This window comes from Aptenodytes forsteri, unplaced genomic scaffold (genome assembly GCF_000699145.1).
Source record: "Aptenodytes forsteri isolate BGI_AS27 unplaced genomic scaffold, ASM69914v1 Scaffold96, whole genome shotgun sequence".
Lineage (NCBI taxonomy): Eukaryota > Metazoa > Chordata > Aves > Sphenisciformes > Spheniscidae > Aptenodytes > Aptenodytes forsteri.
Genome location: NW_008795029.1, coordinates 7,652,599 through 7,671,388, shown reverse-complemented (window position 1 = coordinate 7,671,388; position 18,790 = coordinate 7,652,599). Strand labels below are relative to the sequence as shown.

The following is an 18,790-nucleotide window of genomic DNA, read 5'->3' as shown; positions in this document are numbered from 1 at the left end:
GGATTTTTGAGCTGGTGGAAGTGGTTGGCAATGGCACGTACGGGCAAGTCTACAAGGTTTGTGGCAGAATTTCTTCTCCTTCTATTATTGTCATTTTTCTACAGGTTACCCGGTGTCTCTGCCGGGCTGAGCACACGGCTGACGGCGAGCCACCCGCTGTGGCAAGCGGAACAGTTGGGGATGATAAAAATGCTGTCCTTGTCATTGTTGCTGCCCGTGACAAGTTTGTCAGTCTCTTGGCTTCTGCTTTTCCAGAGGGGCACAAATTGCTCCCTCAAGCACCCATCCTGAAATGATGAAATAGTCCTTTATTGTCCTTATTCCCCCCTACGCCCCCCCCCGAGAAATGACCAAACCGAGCGGGCACTGTCAGAGTGTGTCCGGGCTATACAAATAGGTCCGTGGGCTTATTCAGAATTGCTGCTGGAAGTCCTCATGGAAGTTACTGCAGCTGCTGCGGTGACTTTAGACAAAGGCATTGGCCTTCATTAAAATTGTCACCCGGTTTCCTTGTTGGAAAACCTTCAAAGTGCTGGAGCTGTCGAGTCGGGGGTGAATGGTACTGCATCCGATCCCGCTGTGCTGTGCTCTGCAATGATGGGGGGGAGCAGAGTGACAATAATAAGCGATCGAAGCAGGGAAGCTTATTTTGTGAAAATCAGAATTCCCAGAATAACCTGTTTGACAAGTGTATGACTTTAAAAAATAGAAATCGGAGAGTGCCCATGTGGGTGTGAAACTAGCCTACTTTTTTTTCCCCCTCCCGTGTGCAGTCAGTGGAACAAACAAATCTCGAGATTGCATGACTTTGCAGTGAGTGCTAGCTACCAGGATGACTAATTATTCACACAGTCTTAACACTTGGCTAAAGACGGGAGGCTCTGGCCTTGTATCGTATAGAAATGCAAGGCACATTTGCAGAAGGAAGGAGAGATAACTGAAAGTAACCGAGTATGCCTAGCTGCTTGGTTATTTTTTTTTTTTGCTTATAAACAAGGCAGTATAATTGGTGAGTTTCCCTGATGGCAAGATACTGCTGCTTGCAGCTCCAGTAACTAAATAAAGCACTTCGGTGCCTCTTCTGCAAATGAGACACATGTCAGTTTGTTTTGAGGGCGTGAACCTCAGCCTTCGTGATGGAGAAGCAGTCCGTCTGCGCAGTGTGCGAGTTGCATTTTAAGACTAGAAGTGGAATAACTGGGCTGCTGCTGTTGGCAGAAAGCTGGAAAAAACGATGTGGCTCAAAAGGCCAGAGGAGAGGGGGGAGATGAGTTGAGAAGCTGCACTTTGACACCACCTTGACCATTTAATGTTGTTCTGACGTTTTTTTCTGACAAATGACACCATTTAATTTTTTTTCTGTAATCCTTCTGCTCCCAGAGCTTGCATCACCTTCACCTGAACCCTTCTTACAAAAAAAAAAAAAAAAAAAAAAAAAAAAAAAAAAAAAAAAAAAAAAAAAAAAAAAAAAAAAAAAAAAAAAAAAAAAAAAAAAAAAAAAAAAAAAAAAAAAAAAAAAAAAAAAAAAAAAAAAAAAAAAAAAAAAAAAAAAAAAAAAAAAAAAAAAAAAAAAAAAAAAAAAAAAAAAAAAAAAAAAAAAAAAAAAAAAAAAAAAAAAAAAAAAAAAAAAAAAAAAAGTAGGGCGTGAATGTGTGACTTGAAACTCTCCTGTTAATTGTTGCAATTTGGTGCATTGTTTCTAGGCTTAGTTGTTAATGCTTTGACTTAATGAGTGAAGTCCTCGGTGGTTTAACAGTCTTGACAATAGAAATTTTAAATTTCATTTTCCTTAAGTATGCTAGAACTCTCCCGGAATAGTTAGCATTAGAAATGAAACTCGGCGCATGCATTTATTGACTTGGAAGAGTGAATGAACACCTGAGGTCTCAGGGCATCGGTGTCACTCTGGTAACAGGGGGAGCAGCGGGCGGCTTCTGTCAGGGCACTAGTTTGGGTGTGTGTCTGATGAGATTTCCCTGCCCTTCCTCGTCGGTTAGACAACGCTGGCAATGTTTCCTCTTGCCTGGTAACGGAGGGCATGGTGGTTTGGGTGCCATGGAATAAAGGAAGTAGGTAAATACTGCTTTGCTACAGAGCCTTTCAGGCAGTAGTGGGTTGACAGGTGTGTAAGTTTGGATTTGCGCTGCTACTTCTTAGGCATTTGTCCACATCGGTGTACATAGTCTTAAAATGTGGACACCTAAGAGGGTTGTACATAAACAAAAGATACCAACACAAAAAACTTCCTTGCTCTGATTAAACCTTGTCTTTCTTCTTAAAAGAATGCAGTTACGTAGAAAAAATCAGTGCAATAGCAGTGCAATAGTATTTAACTTTTCTCAGCCGCTGTTTTGTTAGGAAAAATGCTCCCGGGACACCCGAAGATGAAACTGCGTGTGAATGTTTTCAGGGCTTTCGGAGGAACTGCATAACCGAGGGAAAAACGTGGTTACGCTGTGTTTGCTTGTTGCCTTCCGCTTTCCTCCTACCCAGCAAGCCCTCCTTGAAATCCCTCTTCTCAAATGGTTTTACTTCCCTTTTAACTGGTCTGTCATCCCAAGGGACTGGTGGCAGGTAGGTTGTCTTTGAGGAGCCATGCCCCGAGATCTCTGGGGCAGCTGCTAGTTTGATGTACTTCCACATTTGTGTATCGGCATCAGCGATGATGTCACCCGGGTGCGGGGAGCGGGATTGGCTGGCTACCTGCCACTGCGGGGAGGACGGAGGGAGCGGGAGAGGGCATGACGTTATCTCTTTGTCTAGCTCATACACCCTGGCGATGATACCGAAGGTCGTTTGCCTTGCTGGGGAGTCTCCTCTCCAGCGGTGGGAAGGAGACTGCGCCGACCTGTTGAAAAGCAGAAAATAGTCCTGATTTTCTCCTCTTTGCCTTAGCTGAGCTTGCTGGAAATAGCTCAGATCTAGCTAGCTAGCCATATTTCTATAGATAGTTCTACCATAGCTATTTATTTAGCTATATATAGCTATATAGATGTATATAGGTGTGTATACGCGCATGAAGTATGAGGGCAGCCCTTGGTTGGTTGGCACCTAAATGCAAGTGGAGTTACTCCCTGTCACAGAGCAGTGTGGATCCTCCTGGGATTTTATGCGGTTAAATGGGTTGGCTTATGTGGAGCGTACTGTGGGCCTGGGACCTCGGCGGTGAGGTATCAAAAAATACTAGGCTTTCAGCTGCTCCGCTTAAAGTCTGTGGAGTTTACATTATTTTCATCTTCATAAGCTTGCTTATACCTTTCCTTACGATGTAAAGGAGCCTTGCGTTTCAAGAACAGCTTGCTACACAGCGGTGAATCGGGGAAAAAAATGAGCCTGGGGTTCCCCGGCCCTGGGTGCCGAAAAGAAACGGGATGTTTTTGGAAAGTCTTTGCCCAGCGCAGGGGAAGGGGCGGCGGGGGGGGGGGGTTTTTTGTTGGGCGAAGCTCGGCGGTGAGGTATCAAAAAATACTAGGCTTTCAGCTGCTCCGCTTAAAGTCTGTGGAGTTTACATTATTTTCATCTTCATAAGCTTGCTTATACCTTTCCTTACGATGTAAAGGAGCCTTGCGTTTCAAGAACAGCTTGCTACACAGCGGTGAATCGGGGAAAAAAATGAGCCTGGGGTTCCCCGGCCCTGGGTGCCGAAAAGAAACGGGATGTTTTTGGAAAGTCTTTGCCCAGCGCAGGGGAAGGGGCGGCGGTGGGGGTGGCTTGTTCGTCCTGGGGCAAAGCAGAGCTCCTCCGCTGATCATCTGAAATCCCGGGCAATGAAAGGCCGGTCTGGAAGTTGTTTGCCCTTTAGTAGTTCAAAATCCGAGAGTGATGGCACTGAAGAAGGAGGGATGCTTTTGCAAGTTGCATCGCTTGTAAGTTAGAAAGCAAAGGGTTAAACGTTGCAAAGTAGAGCGAGCAGAGTTCCCTCCGAGCTGATGCAGAAACGACTGGCCGCAGAATGCCCTGAGTCTGTAGTTTAACACTTTTAAGGAGCCCCACGCCTCTGCTGGAGTTTAGAGAGAGAAATTTCCCTTCAACAGGTTGGTATCAGCTGATGGGAGCCCAGAGGCATGTGCGGGCTTGTCCGGAGCAGTGCCCTGCCTGCCCGCAGTGGGCAGAGCTGGCAGAGGAGCACCCCCACCTGGGGCTCAGCGCCCCTAAGCCCTCTTTTCAGCAACAGAGTAGCGATGTACCACCTTTAACTAGTGAGGTGCAAGCAAGGGATGATGTGAACGGCACAGAATTCAGCAGAAAAATGGTGCTAGCCTGTAATTGTGCTTTTTGTGCATGCTGCTGTCTTGTGGGATGGCTGTGCCTCCAGTCTCCTTTCCTCCTGAAGTCAATCCCGCTTTATCAGAGCACTTTGGTGTAACTGGAACTTGTAGCCAGCTTACCAAACGATTAGCTACCCTAAGGACTTTTTTTGATCTTTTGGAAATAGTGAGGAAGCATTTTTAGCATTGCTGCGGTTCGATTTTAGTTTTTCACAAACAGTAGTAAGCTTAATTTGAAGTTTGGCTCGCACAAAATGAAAACACTCCCGAAATTTGCCTCGAGATAAGATTCGAACTGGGTGTTTGCTTCCCTTTTTCTTTTTTAATGCAAAAATGATCTGTGAACTAAAGGCATTGGTTAATATTTTGCACATTTAAAAATCTCTACCATCTGATACTTCATAGAGGCATAAGGCTGATTAATGTCGCTATTGAGACTGAACTGTGTTAACTTGCTCCGTCACTTTCTCTTTGGTTTTTTTTTTGGCGGGTGTGTGTATGTGTTTTTTAAAGACAGCTAACACTTTAAAATAGCTGTTGTGAGTGCGCTGTTAGGTCTCACAGATAGACATCGTAATTCTCTTGCAGCAGCAATGACTGGGGGGAAGGATGTTTTCGTGCGAGTTCTGAGAGCGCACCAGCAAAATGAGAATTAGGGAGGATACTCCTAATTGCCCTCAACGCAGGCTGGTGTGGCTTTCTAAGAGCCTTGTAATAGTTAATTCACAGTGAAGGCTTCTTTTGTTGATTTATGTTGCAGCCTTCCAAAACTGCATGTAAATGATGTGTATTGTCTAACTGCTGGCTCATAAAAGGAAGTGATGTAAGATGTGATCGTTTAAATGCTGATTTGAAAATAAATTAAAACTTGGATAAATGTTTTCCCACGCTGAGGATACTCTATTTTTGTCTTAATGGACTTTCTATCTTACAAGGTGACTGTGTTGGGGGGTAGGAAGAGAAGACAGTGCTTGCTATTCTCTACTAACTCAGCTGAATTTTTTTTCCCCCTCTCTCCCCTTTCTTTCTCTCATTGCTAAAGGGACATCATTGTGGATTCAAATGATTTTGTTAAACTTGAATACAATTCCAGTCTTATCACTATAAAGACAAACTGTACTGAGGATCAGTGAGGTCACTGGCTTTCAGGAACTGGTCCAGACCAGCTCTCTTAAGTATGAACTGCTCTTCTTCCCTTCCTCCTCTGATTTTTTGTGGATTGTGTTGCAAAGGGAGAGTTTGCTGCTGGAGAAATAGGGAAGGACCAGGCAGTGGCTGGAATACTGGCATTTCTCTCGGTCCTGCGCCTAGATGTAGCCCTTAGCATTGTTTGCCTCCCCCGCCCCCGCCATCCTCCCCCAAATTGGCTGAACTTTTTACCAGTTCTCCATCACCCAAATCCTTCTTAATTAAATATACAAAAGCTAGGCAGGTGGCCAGTGGGGATTACTGATATTTATTTTTATTAAAAAAAAAAAGAAAAGAAAAAGAGAAAAGAAAGCAACCTGCCAATTGTGGGTAACCACATGTCCCTCTCGTTCTTCCTCCCCCGGTCCATCTGTCTGTTTGTCAAAACGTCTTTTTTTTATATCTCATCTTAAATCAAATTGCAGGCTCCTGGGGCAGGGACTCCGTATTCCTGGAGTAATTAGAAGAGGACCCGACACGCTGGGATGTGAGTGTGTGCAGGGCTTCGAGGTGATGGATGTAACAAAATACAGCCCAGAGTCTTACGCTGACTCCTAGGAAATTTTTTCAGCTTTCTCTGGGAAGATTTTTCAACTGATGTGGGCAAAATTTCAGTTGAAATAGTCTCATACTCTCCTTGCTTTTTGTGTGTGTGTGCGCTCTCTCCCCATTGGCAATGGTAGGGGTCATTTCCCAAGGCTTGCGAAGGTAGATGGTTTTCCCCATGAAGGTCTCTGCACCTTGCTCCAGGCATGGGGAAGGTGAGCTTTATTCATAAGGCCCAGGACAGGGATTTTTTTTGTTAGTTTAGGGATATTAAAGAAGGGGAGAAAACCAGAAACATACACCTTCCCTTTCCTTGCTTTATTTTTGCTCTCTCCTGGTAATGGAAATTTTGGTGACATACTATCAACTTCCAGGCACCAGAGCCTCGGTGGTAGTGTGCAGAGGTGCTTTTTTTGGCCTCTGTGATGATGGCAGGGCTGCACTTCCCACCCTAGGGGATGATGTAGAGGAATGTCCCCAAAGGGGATTCAGCATCACAAGAGGTGTTCACCCTTTGCATTTCCCTGCCTTCAGCGTATACATTTTTTAGTATAAATTTTTGGACTACAATGCTAACTGACTTTTCTCATGTGGTCTAGCATGTGTTTGTGTGTACACGTTATGTTCTAGTCATGTTCTTTTCAAGTGGTACTTTCTGTTGCAAGCGTGATTTCAGTTGGGTAGGTTGTGTACCTACCTTCTCGAGATCTGTTTTCCTTGGAGGAACATGGTATTTTTGTTTTTCCCATATTACATTTCTGACTGTACACTCCGGCTCCGCCAGAAGTATTTCTCCCTCCCTTTGGATGACGTTGATATTTAAGCTCAATAGCATTTACTTGCACAATGTGAGCTCAACTGTAGTCAAAAGTTACAGTAAGATCCTTATCTGCGGCATTATTTTAGGTCCCAGTCCAACTCCCGCTGGAGCTGGTGGAAAGAATTCAACTCGCTTGAATGAGAGGTGGATTTGGGAGGGGATCTCATAGCTTTGCACAAGAGTTTTCTTATCAAATACCTTACGTTTGTAGCATTATGGGTCCCTGATTGTTTCTCAGGTCGGCACAGGCTCAAGAAAAGATACTGTTGGCTCTAAAATCAGGCAAGTATGGGAAGGGGGAGGAAAAAACCCACAACTGTGCATACTTGGGAACCTTGAGGTAGCTTTGAATGTAGAGGACTTGGAGATTTTGACATTGCATTTCAGTATTACTTCCAAAGTGTATTTTCTACCTTGGATGTAGTGTGAAACACTTGCACAGAGGCACAAAATATGACACTGATTTCAAACCGCAGAGTGTTGCCAAATGGTCCATATGCTGTTCTGAAGTTCATGATGCTTCCACCTAACCCTCATTCCTGGTCCCCTGTCCTGTTCTGAGCAAGGCTTGATATATCTCCTCCTGGGTGGCCACGGGGCTCAGTAGTCCTAACTTCTGTGGTACCTATTTCAGTGTTAGAAATAGGAGGGAGCAGCTTTCTGAAAGAGAAGTGAATACAGACTGGAGACACGATAGTCCTGCAGGCAGAGCAGTCCCTTGCTGTGCCGGGCTTTGCCGTCTTGCAACAGGGTGAAATCTGCTGTTCTGAGTGGAATGAATAACTACAATTTGACCTCAGTGGTGTTGGTTTTAATTTGCTGCTGATTGGGAAACCTGTGAGAAGCACCACTGAAGAAAGCTGAAATCTCAGCGACGGTGGAATGGAGATGCCCACTCTTACGGAGGACTGGCACTTCCGAAGCACATAGGGATCGGGTGGACGTATGGGTGGAGTGGGCTTCTCTCCACTTTATTTAGTAATCGGTGCTACTAACTCCTATCTCAAGTGCCCTGTGGAACTCACTGTAGCAGGCATGAAGGGTGTTGACTTCTTCTCCCTGGGATTTTCCCATGCCCTCCTCCTGCTTGATCTTGCATCATACTGACAAGTGGACCAAATCTGTGGGAAGATGTGGAGTTAGGAAGAGGTAGTGGGACAGGTCAGAGAGAGGCAGCCTAGTGAAGGTGAATTTACAGAGGGAATCAGAGGGTGAAGAAGGAGAAGCTGGCTTAAAAGTTGAGAATGAGTTAGTGTGTGATTCATAGTTGTGGGAAACAAAAAGTCGTGTGGAGTCAGGGAAGTGCTTAATATAACAAAAAGTAAGGGACAGCTTAATTGTTTGTAGAAATACATCATCATATATAATTTATATTAAAAAAAAATATATATATGTATTAGGAAGGAGATTAGCTTTTACCCATGGAGTTCACTAGCTTTCACTAGCCAGCCAGGCTTTGGGCTTATGCACACCAGGGGAAGGTATATTGACACAAGTTTTTGTGCTGATTTCAGCATGGCCGGGGCTGACGAGACCTCCCTCAGCCCACCTAGCTGTGTGGTGACCATGTGCCAGAATAAGTGATGCCTTTTGGGGGAGATTGTTTAACGCTCCTGGCAAAATGCTTCTTTCCCACCGAAGCTGCGCCTCCCTGGGTTGCTCTGCCACTGTAGCTGTCATTATCGCTATAAAAACAGGACACTACGAGTGCCAACAGGTCCTGATCAGCCCGTCTAGTAATAAAACAGCTAATGTGGTAAAACTCCTAACGTGGATGCAGTTATACTGGTATTGTAGTGCTTATCTGGTATGTCTCCCTCACCTCCCTTCGGAGCTGTCCCATGGTGTGTTGATAAGAGCTGCTCTCCCTGCAGGGATCACAGTGACTCATGGATTTGTACCTGCGGCTGAAGGAGCCGCATGGGCTGTAGACACATGCTTCCTGGAGCAAGGTCGCACTGCCCCTGGAGAAGGTCTGCTGTGGGCTAGGATCAGCAATGCAGCTGCTGGGGCTGTTGGTGGTGCGCCATGGCCGCTTACCTGCTTCCTCCCCTGCCCCTGTGTGCCTTGAGTGCCCCATTAACTCCCTGGCTCTGGGGCTGCTGGCGAGGTCCACTTAATCCTCTTCCCACCACCCTGACCGGGGAAGTCCTAAAAGATCCCTCTGGGCACCTTGCATTTGCAGCTTTGGAGACGTAGGTGCTGCCCCACTCCCTACCTGCCTCCAAAGACTTTCCTTCTTCTAGTGCTGCTCTCTACGTGGAGATGCTGATCCTCATGTCCATCCATAACACCCATCTGCCTGGTCTTCGGATCCTCACTCTGTGTTGTATTATCCCCAAAAGTGGCTTTTCTTTTTGGTATGCCTATGGAGTTCCCCTTAGCTTCACTGGATGTTTTAGGGCTCTGAAAATTGGACTGTTTGGGTTACCATCTTTTTATGTTGTACGAGTCCATGGTATTGACTTGTTGGCTCTGGTTCCTGCACCTGGCAGCTTCACCAGAGGACAGATGTGAAATGGGAGTACGTTACTTAGGTAGGTAAAAGAATGGCAGCAGCTTGAAATACTCAGTTGCACCAAATCTGAGTTTTATTGACTTCCTGAGGACTACCAGGGCAATAGTTTATTCCTGCTGGTTTACCTCAAAGCTGATGCACTTTGTTTGGGATTTGTGCATTTGAAGCTGTTAAAAATTTCTTGAAGTCCTAAAAATACAACAGTCAATTGCAGTTAAGCTCTGGTAGTTTCAATTGCTTCTTCCCAGGATTTTGTGAGAGTAGCTGTAGGGGATGACAGTGGGCAAGAGTTCACGATTCTAATTTAAACAGTAAGCTCAAACCAAAATAAACTTGTCTCAAAGCTTGCCCCCTACACTTGGAGCTATCTAATGGTATTGGGTTGTTTTGTTTTCAAACCCAGGAAAGAAAAGCTTAAGGTCAGTAGGCCTTAATGTATTATAGTAAATTGTACCATGCCGTACTTGCTTTTATGTATCTTAAAGAGACCTCCCAACATCATTACAGTTCATTATTTTTCTTCATTTTTGCGCTTCACAAGGAAAATTCTGTAGAATATCTAAAAGGAAGCACAACTGTGCCATCTTAGAAGGCTGCTGTCAAAAGGGAATACTTCTAGCTGAGTTATAAACCCTTGCAGGTAGGGGTACCTAAGCTACCCTTAGCTGTAGTGCCACTAGCGTGTGCTACTGCAATAACCAAAATAATTCTTGGGGGAACTGGTGCAGCAGTGTTTGCATATAATGATGAGGTATTTGCTGACTGGAAGCCCTAACTGAGTTTCTTTTGTGCTTCTCCAAAAAACTGATGGCGCTGTGTATCTCCAGTTATTTTGTGGTGGCCCGATAGGTGAAAAATGCATTTTGTAGCGAGAGCTGCAGATATGCACATCTGGTCAGTAATTTACAGCTTGTTTCTGTGCAGTGGGCTTGGGTGGTACTTTTGAAAGGTGCTTAAGTAGGTGGGCTGCTTACTGTCCTTCCGCTGTCTAAATCTGAGCTGTGTGCTCTAGGACTCACAGTGGAGAGAAATAGGACAGGGGAATGGCCTCTGGAGATAACTACCCTAGGATGAGATAAATTGCTCTTTACCTGAGTCTTTGTCTGTTAATTATAACGGGAACTTAGGATGAATGTCTCAGTTGTGTGTCTTCTAGATGTCTAAGGTCGGACAGGTTGACCCCACTCTGTACCATGCATATAGTAGCTCCTACAGTCCGTCTTCTTTGTGGGATATATAGTAAGAGTGAAGATGCCTTTGTAAGTGGATGTGTGAAAGTGAATGACATGTAAAACCCCTCTTGCCCATCACTGGGAGGGAAGCATCCCTTTTCCCAAAAGGCTCATAAATAAGTGACCTGTTTTTGCATGCATTTACCAAGAGGTGAACGTGCTTGCCCTCATTTAGTATCTCTGCACTCTTATATGAAGGCTGGGAACTTAAATATAGACAGGTTTATTTCTGCAGAACTTCTGAGGGATCTGGTTGAGAAGAACTATCAGTGTGAAAAGCACTCAATGCCTCGTGTCTCCTCTCTGTGCCCTCAGCAGTAAGCTCTGGGGTCTTTCCTGTTCAGATAAACTATACTTCTACAGAGAATGCATTTATTCTAGGTTGCTGTTTTTCAGGAGAGAATTATAGAAATACTGTATCAACATCATCAAAAGAGTTAAGGGTTTTAACAAAGTGCCTGACATTCAAGGCTATTTTTTCAAAGCACTATTTCAGTGTTTCTCTGCAAGGTATCCTTTCCCACCAAACCTGTTTGGGTTTTTTTTTGGTTTGTCGTCCCCCCCCCCCTCCAGCCATTCATTGTATTGCTTCTCTGTAGCTGTAAGCTCAGCTGGTAGAATTCAATCTGGTTGTGAATCTTATTTTTAAATCTCAATCTGTTGTAAATCCGAGTATCTTTTCTCTAATTAACACTTGGGTTTTTTTGAGGCAATTTACTGCATGTTCCTTCAGCAGCTACAGCAGACATTCCTGAAGTACTTGAAGTTTCATATTCCGTACCATTTGTTAAACCGAACTATCAATTGCATGGTAATCTCCTGTACAAACACAGAAGGAAGCGGAGCTCTCGTGTGCTGCTTCTCTGATACCCAAGTTATCCGCTGTGCTTTACTTCGGAGTGAGGATGTGGGAGGGAAGTACAGCAGGGAACTGATGTAATTTATTCCCAGCCACCCAGGAAATATGTGACAGAGGTACAATCCAAATCTCTGGACACGAAGTTCTGTGCTTTAATCAAAAGAGATCCCTTCTTTGCCTTAGTGATAGCTGGGATCAGCTTTCGCGCTTACCCAAGCCAAAGAGAGGGAAGACTTTGCGTGTTGACCCTCTGGTCTCTTAAGAGCCGCCCAGAGGAAGGGGCTGAATGTTCTTGGGCGACTGGGCAGGTGGATCTCGTAGAGCGAGCCTCATGGTACCCCTGCTTGTTTGACTTGTGTTTGCGGTGGAATTGTTACGTGCTGTCTTGCAGTTGGTGAGGTTTCTGTGTTTCAGTGAGTTTTGCAGAAAGCCCTGAACTGAATTGCTCACGTTTAACTGTATTGCTCTCTGTAACGGAGGTGGGGCAGGTATTAGGATATTTTACCGTGACTAAACAGCAGTGTTAATACCTTTAAAATTGGTATATTGACGTTTATGAGCAGGTATCGCATTACAGTGATAGCTTCAGGGGCCTTCTGTTGCGTATGAGAGCTCTTGGTTGATTTAGAAAGCAAATAAACAAAATTTTAAAGCCACCCTAACACAATCAAGCATGTTAAACCGAAAATGCAAGGTGATGCTACGTCCTTAGCTTATCCTGCAATCCACTGTTATTTTGGCAGGTTAAGTTAATGATGTACTGTTGCAGGAGAAGGAACGAAAGACGCAGCACTGAGAACTACAGGGGTGTCTTGGATGTAAAGGACCTCCCTGATTCCATGGCAGGCGTTTTGTACACCAGCACCGTACCTCACACCCAATGCGCTCGTCCAGGGGCGCGTTCGGAGGAGTCCCTGTGCCGCAGGGGCTGGGGCTTTGGCAGAGCTGGCACGCCTCCAGGCTCCCTTAAATTGTCGCCTTCGCCTGTGTTTCTGCTGTGGTCTTGCGGGGGAAGAAAGAATGTCAGCCTATTAATAGCGACGGCACAGGCTTTCTCCTCTTCATCTGTTAAAAATCGCTGGAATGCTTTGAATAACAAATTACCGAAAAATCTTTTTTTTTAATCTGAGTGTTGGGAAGGGAGTGCTTTGCTCCTTCCTTTCCCCCACGTGAAACGCAATGAAATTCTCTGATCTGACTTGTCCTTGGGGGCTATGGAGAATGCTTTATGCAGCTCCCCCTGTGCGCTTTAGGTGCTCGCCAAGAGTTAAATTTTGGAGCAATGACAAGTGAATATGGAGAAAATGTTTCAAGTCACGTGACAGAAATGTTACTTGCTAAATAACTTGAGTGTTAAAAGAAGGGATGGGAAAAGCTTTTCTTAGCCTTTCTGGAAGTCTTCTATGGCAAGAAATGAAAATCTTTAATATTGACCTAATTTTATTTGTATTTAAGATCAAAGAGCTCTTGTGAGTGAGTTGCTTGTCTTATATGTCGCTGGCTTTATGGTTTTCTGAATGGCTTGAGGCAGTAAATCAGTCCTGAGTAATGCTACCTTTCCTTAGGTTTCCTCTGAGATAATGGAAGAGTGCTCTGGTTTCCTCTTCAGGAATAAAAATATATTAGTTATTGAGCAGACTTCTGCTTAAGTTGCTGAGTTTGGAGGTGCCTCCTCGTGGATCGAGTGTTGTTGCAGCACTTGCATTGTGTTTTGGGAAAGGAAGAGAGAAGTGGGCAATGAAACCGCTGTCGTTGACACCGCCACTTTGGTTGCAGATCAAGTCCTTGCTGCAATTCGGGTTTGACTTTGGAGCATCCTCTTCTGCTGCTGCTCTGTACCTCTTAGCTTTTTGATAACAAAGCGTGTAGTCAGTGTGTGCTGCTGTTGTAAGGAAATGTGTTTTGCATACGTACGGTGTGGTTGCACTGGGCTGGATAGGAAAGGGGAAGGTTTTATTTCATGCTCCCCACCAGTAGGATTTCCTATTGCAGAAAGTAGAAGGGAAGATTAAGCAGACAGCTGAAACGCCCTGGGTGGTATCTGGTTACTTTATTCCAGCAGGGAGAGGGATCCTGCTTGCTCACACGGTATGGAGCTATGCTGAAAGCACCGGAGCTTGGAGATTCCTCGACTCGCTGGAGAATCTACTGACCCGGTAGCACCGTAACGTGGGTTTTAGTCTGTCTCTGTAACTCAGATGGGAGAAGATGGGAAAAGGGAATGTGAACAGCATTCCAAATCTGTAAAGATGGCATCAGCCTAGTTTGTAGATCCTTCGGAGTTTGGAAACAAAGCCAGTAGCCTTGGGTATTAAAGTGTCGCATTACTGTTTATATCCGTCACCCTGCAGAATCAATACGCTTAGGAGAAGAGGAGATGAAATTCTTTTTGTGGGTGCTGTCGTCTGAACTGTTGACTGACGTGAAATGGCACATGTACATGAAAACCCCCTGAAGAGAGTGCGGGTGGTACAGTACCTCTGAGATGGTAGTTTGGTCTGCTGAGCTTTGACTGCTCGTGAGTCTGTGTCAGTGGTGGTGGATGGTGCTGACTTGGCAGAGCCTCTTCTCACCTCCCCTGCTTGGAGCCGGTGCTCGTTGTGAGAGGTGCCCAATAAACGGGGAATCTCGTAAAGCCCCTTGCGTTGCTGAACTTTGTCAAAACCTGGCTTTTTGTCAAGGTTAGCTGAAAAATTGGGAGTGCGTTTTCCTTCCAAGAACTCTTGGTTTAAAGCTCCATTAATTGTATGTCAGTTACCATATGTGTTATGATAATAACCAAGAGTGGAAAGGACTGGATTTATTTCGGTAAACATTTCACCTAGTAAAAATTTAATAGCTTGTCCGCCTTCAAAGGCCATTCCTTTTTTTCCTGTGCAGATTGTGCACCCAGCAGCAGTACAGAGTGTTTCCCTGAGAGCCATGTTTATAACCTGACCTTGAGATGCTGCTCTTCCCGAGAGACGGACAGGGCTGTTCCAAGGATGCTCAGTCCTGAGTTTCTTTGCAAGGCGCAGATTGGGTTCACCTCTGCTGCGCTGAATTCTGTGGGTTTCTTTTAATAGTGACTGTGGACAGCTTTGAAAGATGATGAAAACAACACGCTGAAATGACTAGAGACTTGTGTCTGAATCGCAACCGTCAGCAAAACCACCTAGTTTCGGGAACTGTTCTGCGTGACGGCAGAAGAAGTCTTGTGGGTGCCCGAGCCAAACTTCCCTTCAACAAATACGTGATTTCATGATTTGAATGTTTCGAGGGAAATGTTTTCAATGGCTTTGCTGTCTTAGGCTGGCAGGAATAATATCCTTAACAGATTATGCAGACCGCTTGTATATTTATAATTTAAGAGGCGTAAATGTCATTTGAGAGAAAAGGGAGTGCGGTGGAATAAGAGCACGGGAGAGGTAATCCTTCTTACTGCAGTGTTCAGGTGTATATTGTTTTAGTTTAGATTATTTTTCTAAAGCTAGAAGTACTTTGGCTGTCCAGGATCAGGCCCCCCTCTGCTGAAGTCAGTGGATGCAAACTGTGTATCAGCCTGGCTCCGCAGCTTGGGGTTAGAGCCATGGGCAAAGGCTTGTACATTTTTGGTTCGAGACAATGTTCCCTCGTCAGACTTGAGAGAAAAAAGTAGTCTTTCTAGAAATATCACTTTTTGGAAGTGCCTCATGTCTTAAACAACTTTGACTTATTCTTTAATCTTTTCTCATAGAATGAATTTTCTATTTTTGCCCTTTTTTAGCGGTGGCAGGTTTCTCTCTCTCTCTCTGTGGTTTGTTTTGTCCTTCTCGCTCCTCCCTCATACTCATCTGATGTGGGTGAATTCCTCCTGCTGCTCTCCCTTCCTCTAAACTCTACACTCATCATCCTTTGCATTTCTTCCTGCAGGTTTGTCTGTGGCTTTTTTTCTTTTTTTTGGTATAAAAGTAACTAACAAATAGAAGGGATATGGTTAAATCTGCGTGACCTCTGGTATTGGCTGTAGTTCTGCCAAGATGAGTGAGGTTTGTTTTTTCATGAAGGTGTTTCTCCACATGCATTCTGTACCTGCTTTAGATCTTTTTTTGTGGTCTCTTTTTACCCTGGCTTTCTGAAGAAATGAGGCTCCATCCATTTTATCCTGTCCTCAACACTTTTTCAATCTCAGGGCTGACTTCAGCTGTGTTTTGGTTTGGCGTACGGGTCCAAAATCCTTACAAGTTTCACGAAAAATTGATGACTAGGTAGATTGGAGTGAGAGAGCCTGTTTGCTCTTCTCCTACCCCCTGCTTCCCTGTGGAGAAAGCCTATTAAAGTCCCTCTTTATTGGGCATTGGGAAGATCTGTGCCCAAGATGAAGGCTTCAGGCTTACCTCTGCTTGCAGCGCTGTTTGCCTGCGAGGTGGGGGCAGAGGGGTCACAGTTGTTACCTGTCAGCTGAGCAAAAAAGAGAAGGAAAATGGTCTGTGGTCTGTCTTTTGCTCCACTGGGGTAAGATGGCAGGTGGCCATCACAAAATTTATTTATTTTCTTTCCCCCTGTCTTTCGGACAAAACTGTGGTGCCATCTCCTGAAGGTAGGGGGTTCCCCGCCAGCGGAGGCGGCAGTCGGAGGAGCTCTGTGGGGATGCTCTCCCAGGGCTCCTCTCTCTGCCGGGATTGAAGGTGTGAGGTTTGTATATGCTAACTAAAGTGCATTGAAGGGCTTTGCCTAGACAAGGCATGCTGCCCTTGACACATGCTAAGTCCATATAGTTAAAGCCCTCGGGTACTTAACGTGTGCTAACCTCGGGCGGTAAATCCAGGGCCAGACAAGCCCCCTGAGGAGGTGGTGGACAAGGTGGGGATTTCTTTGCATTAGTCTTCGCTGCAGCCTCAGCCGGTGCCTGAATGCAAAACTGCTAATAAACAGTCGTAAACCCTGGATGCTTTTTTCTCTTGTCAGCTCCTATCTGAACAGGGGCTTTTTTGTGACACATGCTTGTTTGCTCATGTTTCTCTTATAAGGAAAGCAGTTAAACTGGGCAATAGTTTAATTCACCAGTAATTCAGCGCTTCGTTAAGCATGTAATAAACCAAGCCCCAGATCCCTCGGTCTCCAGCCATTAGAGACTGTCGCCCTTTGTTTCTCTCTTTTGGGGGAGGAGGGAAGAAATGAGGCACAACCGACTTGTTTGGCGCGGGCAGGACAAAGGGGTGGCCGGACAGGGGAGAGGCAGGATGGTGTGGGACTCCCAGGACGGGCATCGCCATCCTTCCCAAAAAGTGCAGGATCAAAACCCAGTCTTTGCTCTGTGCCCGTGATGGCAAACTGTCCTGGTGTCTGCTGCAAATTTGTTTAAAAAAGGGATTGCAGCTCCTTGTGGTTGGTGCCGGATGAAGCACCCGGTCTCAGCTCATCCTCCTGAGCAAAGCGGGCACCTCTCGTTGACTACAACGCTTGCTATCGTTTTCTGACTTTTTTTTAATCCAGGTGTGGCCCAGCTGTGGGATAGGCAGTAGCTGATTCAGTTCTGTGCTGTTTGCATCCATTGCCAAAATACAGCCTTCTGCTGAGGTACCAAGTAGACTTCGTTGGGATTTTTTTTGTTGTTTGGGACTGGGTTTTCTTACAAAGCTACTTGGTACAAGTGTTGGTGCAGACTGGAAACAAAGCAAAGTCTTTAACCAATTTGTGGATAAATGTTTAGGACAGATATCTTACAGAGTTGTGGGAAACTCTTCATGTAAAAACAAAATTAAATTGCCTTCTTATCTCTGAATTGCCCCTTTAAGCCTCAAACCCAGCCTCTGCAAATCAGTTTGCTCTTTCACAAAGAGAATGGCTTCATGCTATTTCTCTGCATGATTTTGCAAAATGCATTTCCAGAGGGGAGCTTTCTTACACATATGTAGACCAAATCTTAGCAAAACATTTCACTTTCTTCTACCTTCAGACTTAGAAAATGAACACCGTCATGACTTTTCAAAGTGTGGGTTTAAGCAAAAGCTCTCAAGGCATTTCAGTGCTGATTCTGCTGCAGCTGTTAGTTTAAGGAATCTCTTTCTAAACTGGAGGTGGCTGTTAATTATATTCAGGCGAGGAAAATGCAGTATTGAGCTGGACAAACTGTAGTTTAGCTGATACTTATTTTAAGGTTGGGTGTGGCAGGTAAAAAAGACATTCTGCCAGAAAGGTAAAAGGAGAAGGACTGGTTTAAAATTTAATACAACTGATTTTTAACAACCTTCTCTAAAACTTTCTCCTTCTGCAACGTATTTTACCAGCAATGTCATCCAGAAGAGCACCACCCTGCTTTGACTGCTCTGTTTTAAACCATTGCAATGCTTCTGGCTTTCCAAAATTTGGTGTGACTTTTAGATGCTCAGTGCAATTCACTGTAGGACATCTAGTATACATGAATTTTATTTCCTGGTCCTTTAGGTATAAGTAGGTGCCCAGTGACTCTGTAAACGCCGAATGGCAGTGTGTAAAACTGTAAGTGTTAGGCAACTAGTAGAGAGGGAGTGGGGGAATCAAGGGAGGAGAGCAGGTTGTCCCCGTGGGTCTGACTTCAGCTTGTTGGCTTGCAGATTCCACATGGACCGTCACCGCATCCCGTCTCTGGTTCTGCGGGTTAGCCTGTGCAGTCATCCCCCTGAGACTGTGTGGGCATCACGGCCTTACGAAATGGTTCATTTAATTCCGCGGGATGATAATAACATTTGGTGGGGGAGCTTTAAATGTGGAGTGGCTGACTGCCCTTCGAGCCTGGAGCTTAGTCACTGTTTTCGTTGCCAGTTGCACTTCCCCTTCCCGAATGTGGCCAGGGCCATCCGCTCCCTGCGCAGGAGTGATGCTCTCCCCTTGGGAGCCGCCTGCCCCTCTGCTTTGATCCAGACCGTACTGCCCGGGAACTGCTTTCCTGCCCTCCCCGGGTGCAGAGCGGGTGGGAGAGCTGTGGGACATGCCAGGCTTATTATACTCAACAGTTTCCCAGCCTGCCAGGTTTACCAGGTGAAGTAAAATCAGTTATCTATTCAGATTTTTCTCACCTTATGGATGAATTGAAGCGTGCGTAAGGGTGTCTGTGGCCTTATGCCATATTGTGAGCAGCGGGGGATGAAGAAGCAGCTGATGTACATCTCTCCAGCATTATGCACGCTGGTTGCCGCTGTATGCTTATTCAGTCTTTCAGGTGCTGGATAATAATGCAGTGGTCTTTCTGGTAGTGGCAGGCAACAAATTATAAAGATCAAAACTCTCCCGCTCGGGTATCTGCAATTTTGAATGTACACACATAGTTTTTTCAGGAGGAAAACCACGATCGCATCTATCGCTCAAGCTGTTTTTTAAGATTCCCTCCTCCCCCCCCCCCCCCCCCCCCTCCCCCCACCC

The 18,790-nt window shown here is 45.2% G+C and overlaps 1 protein-coding gene across 1 annotated transcript in view; it reads left to right on the top strand.

The window, feature by feature from the left end:
- Window positions 1-6: 6 nt before the first annotated feature.
- The window catches only part of MAP4K4 (mitogen-activated protein kinase kinase kinase kinase 4), a 165,656-nt gene continuing 146,872 nt past the window's right edge, over window positions 7-18,790 (top strand). Inside the window, exon 1 of the mRNA XM_009276123.2 lies at window positions 7-56. The gene's annotated coding sequence lies outside the window, so the exon portion shown is untranslated. The remainder of the gene's footprint in view (window positions 57-18,790) is intronic.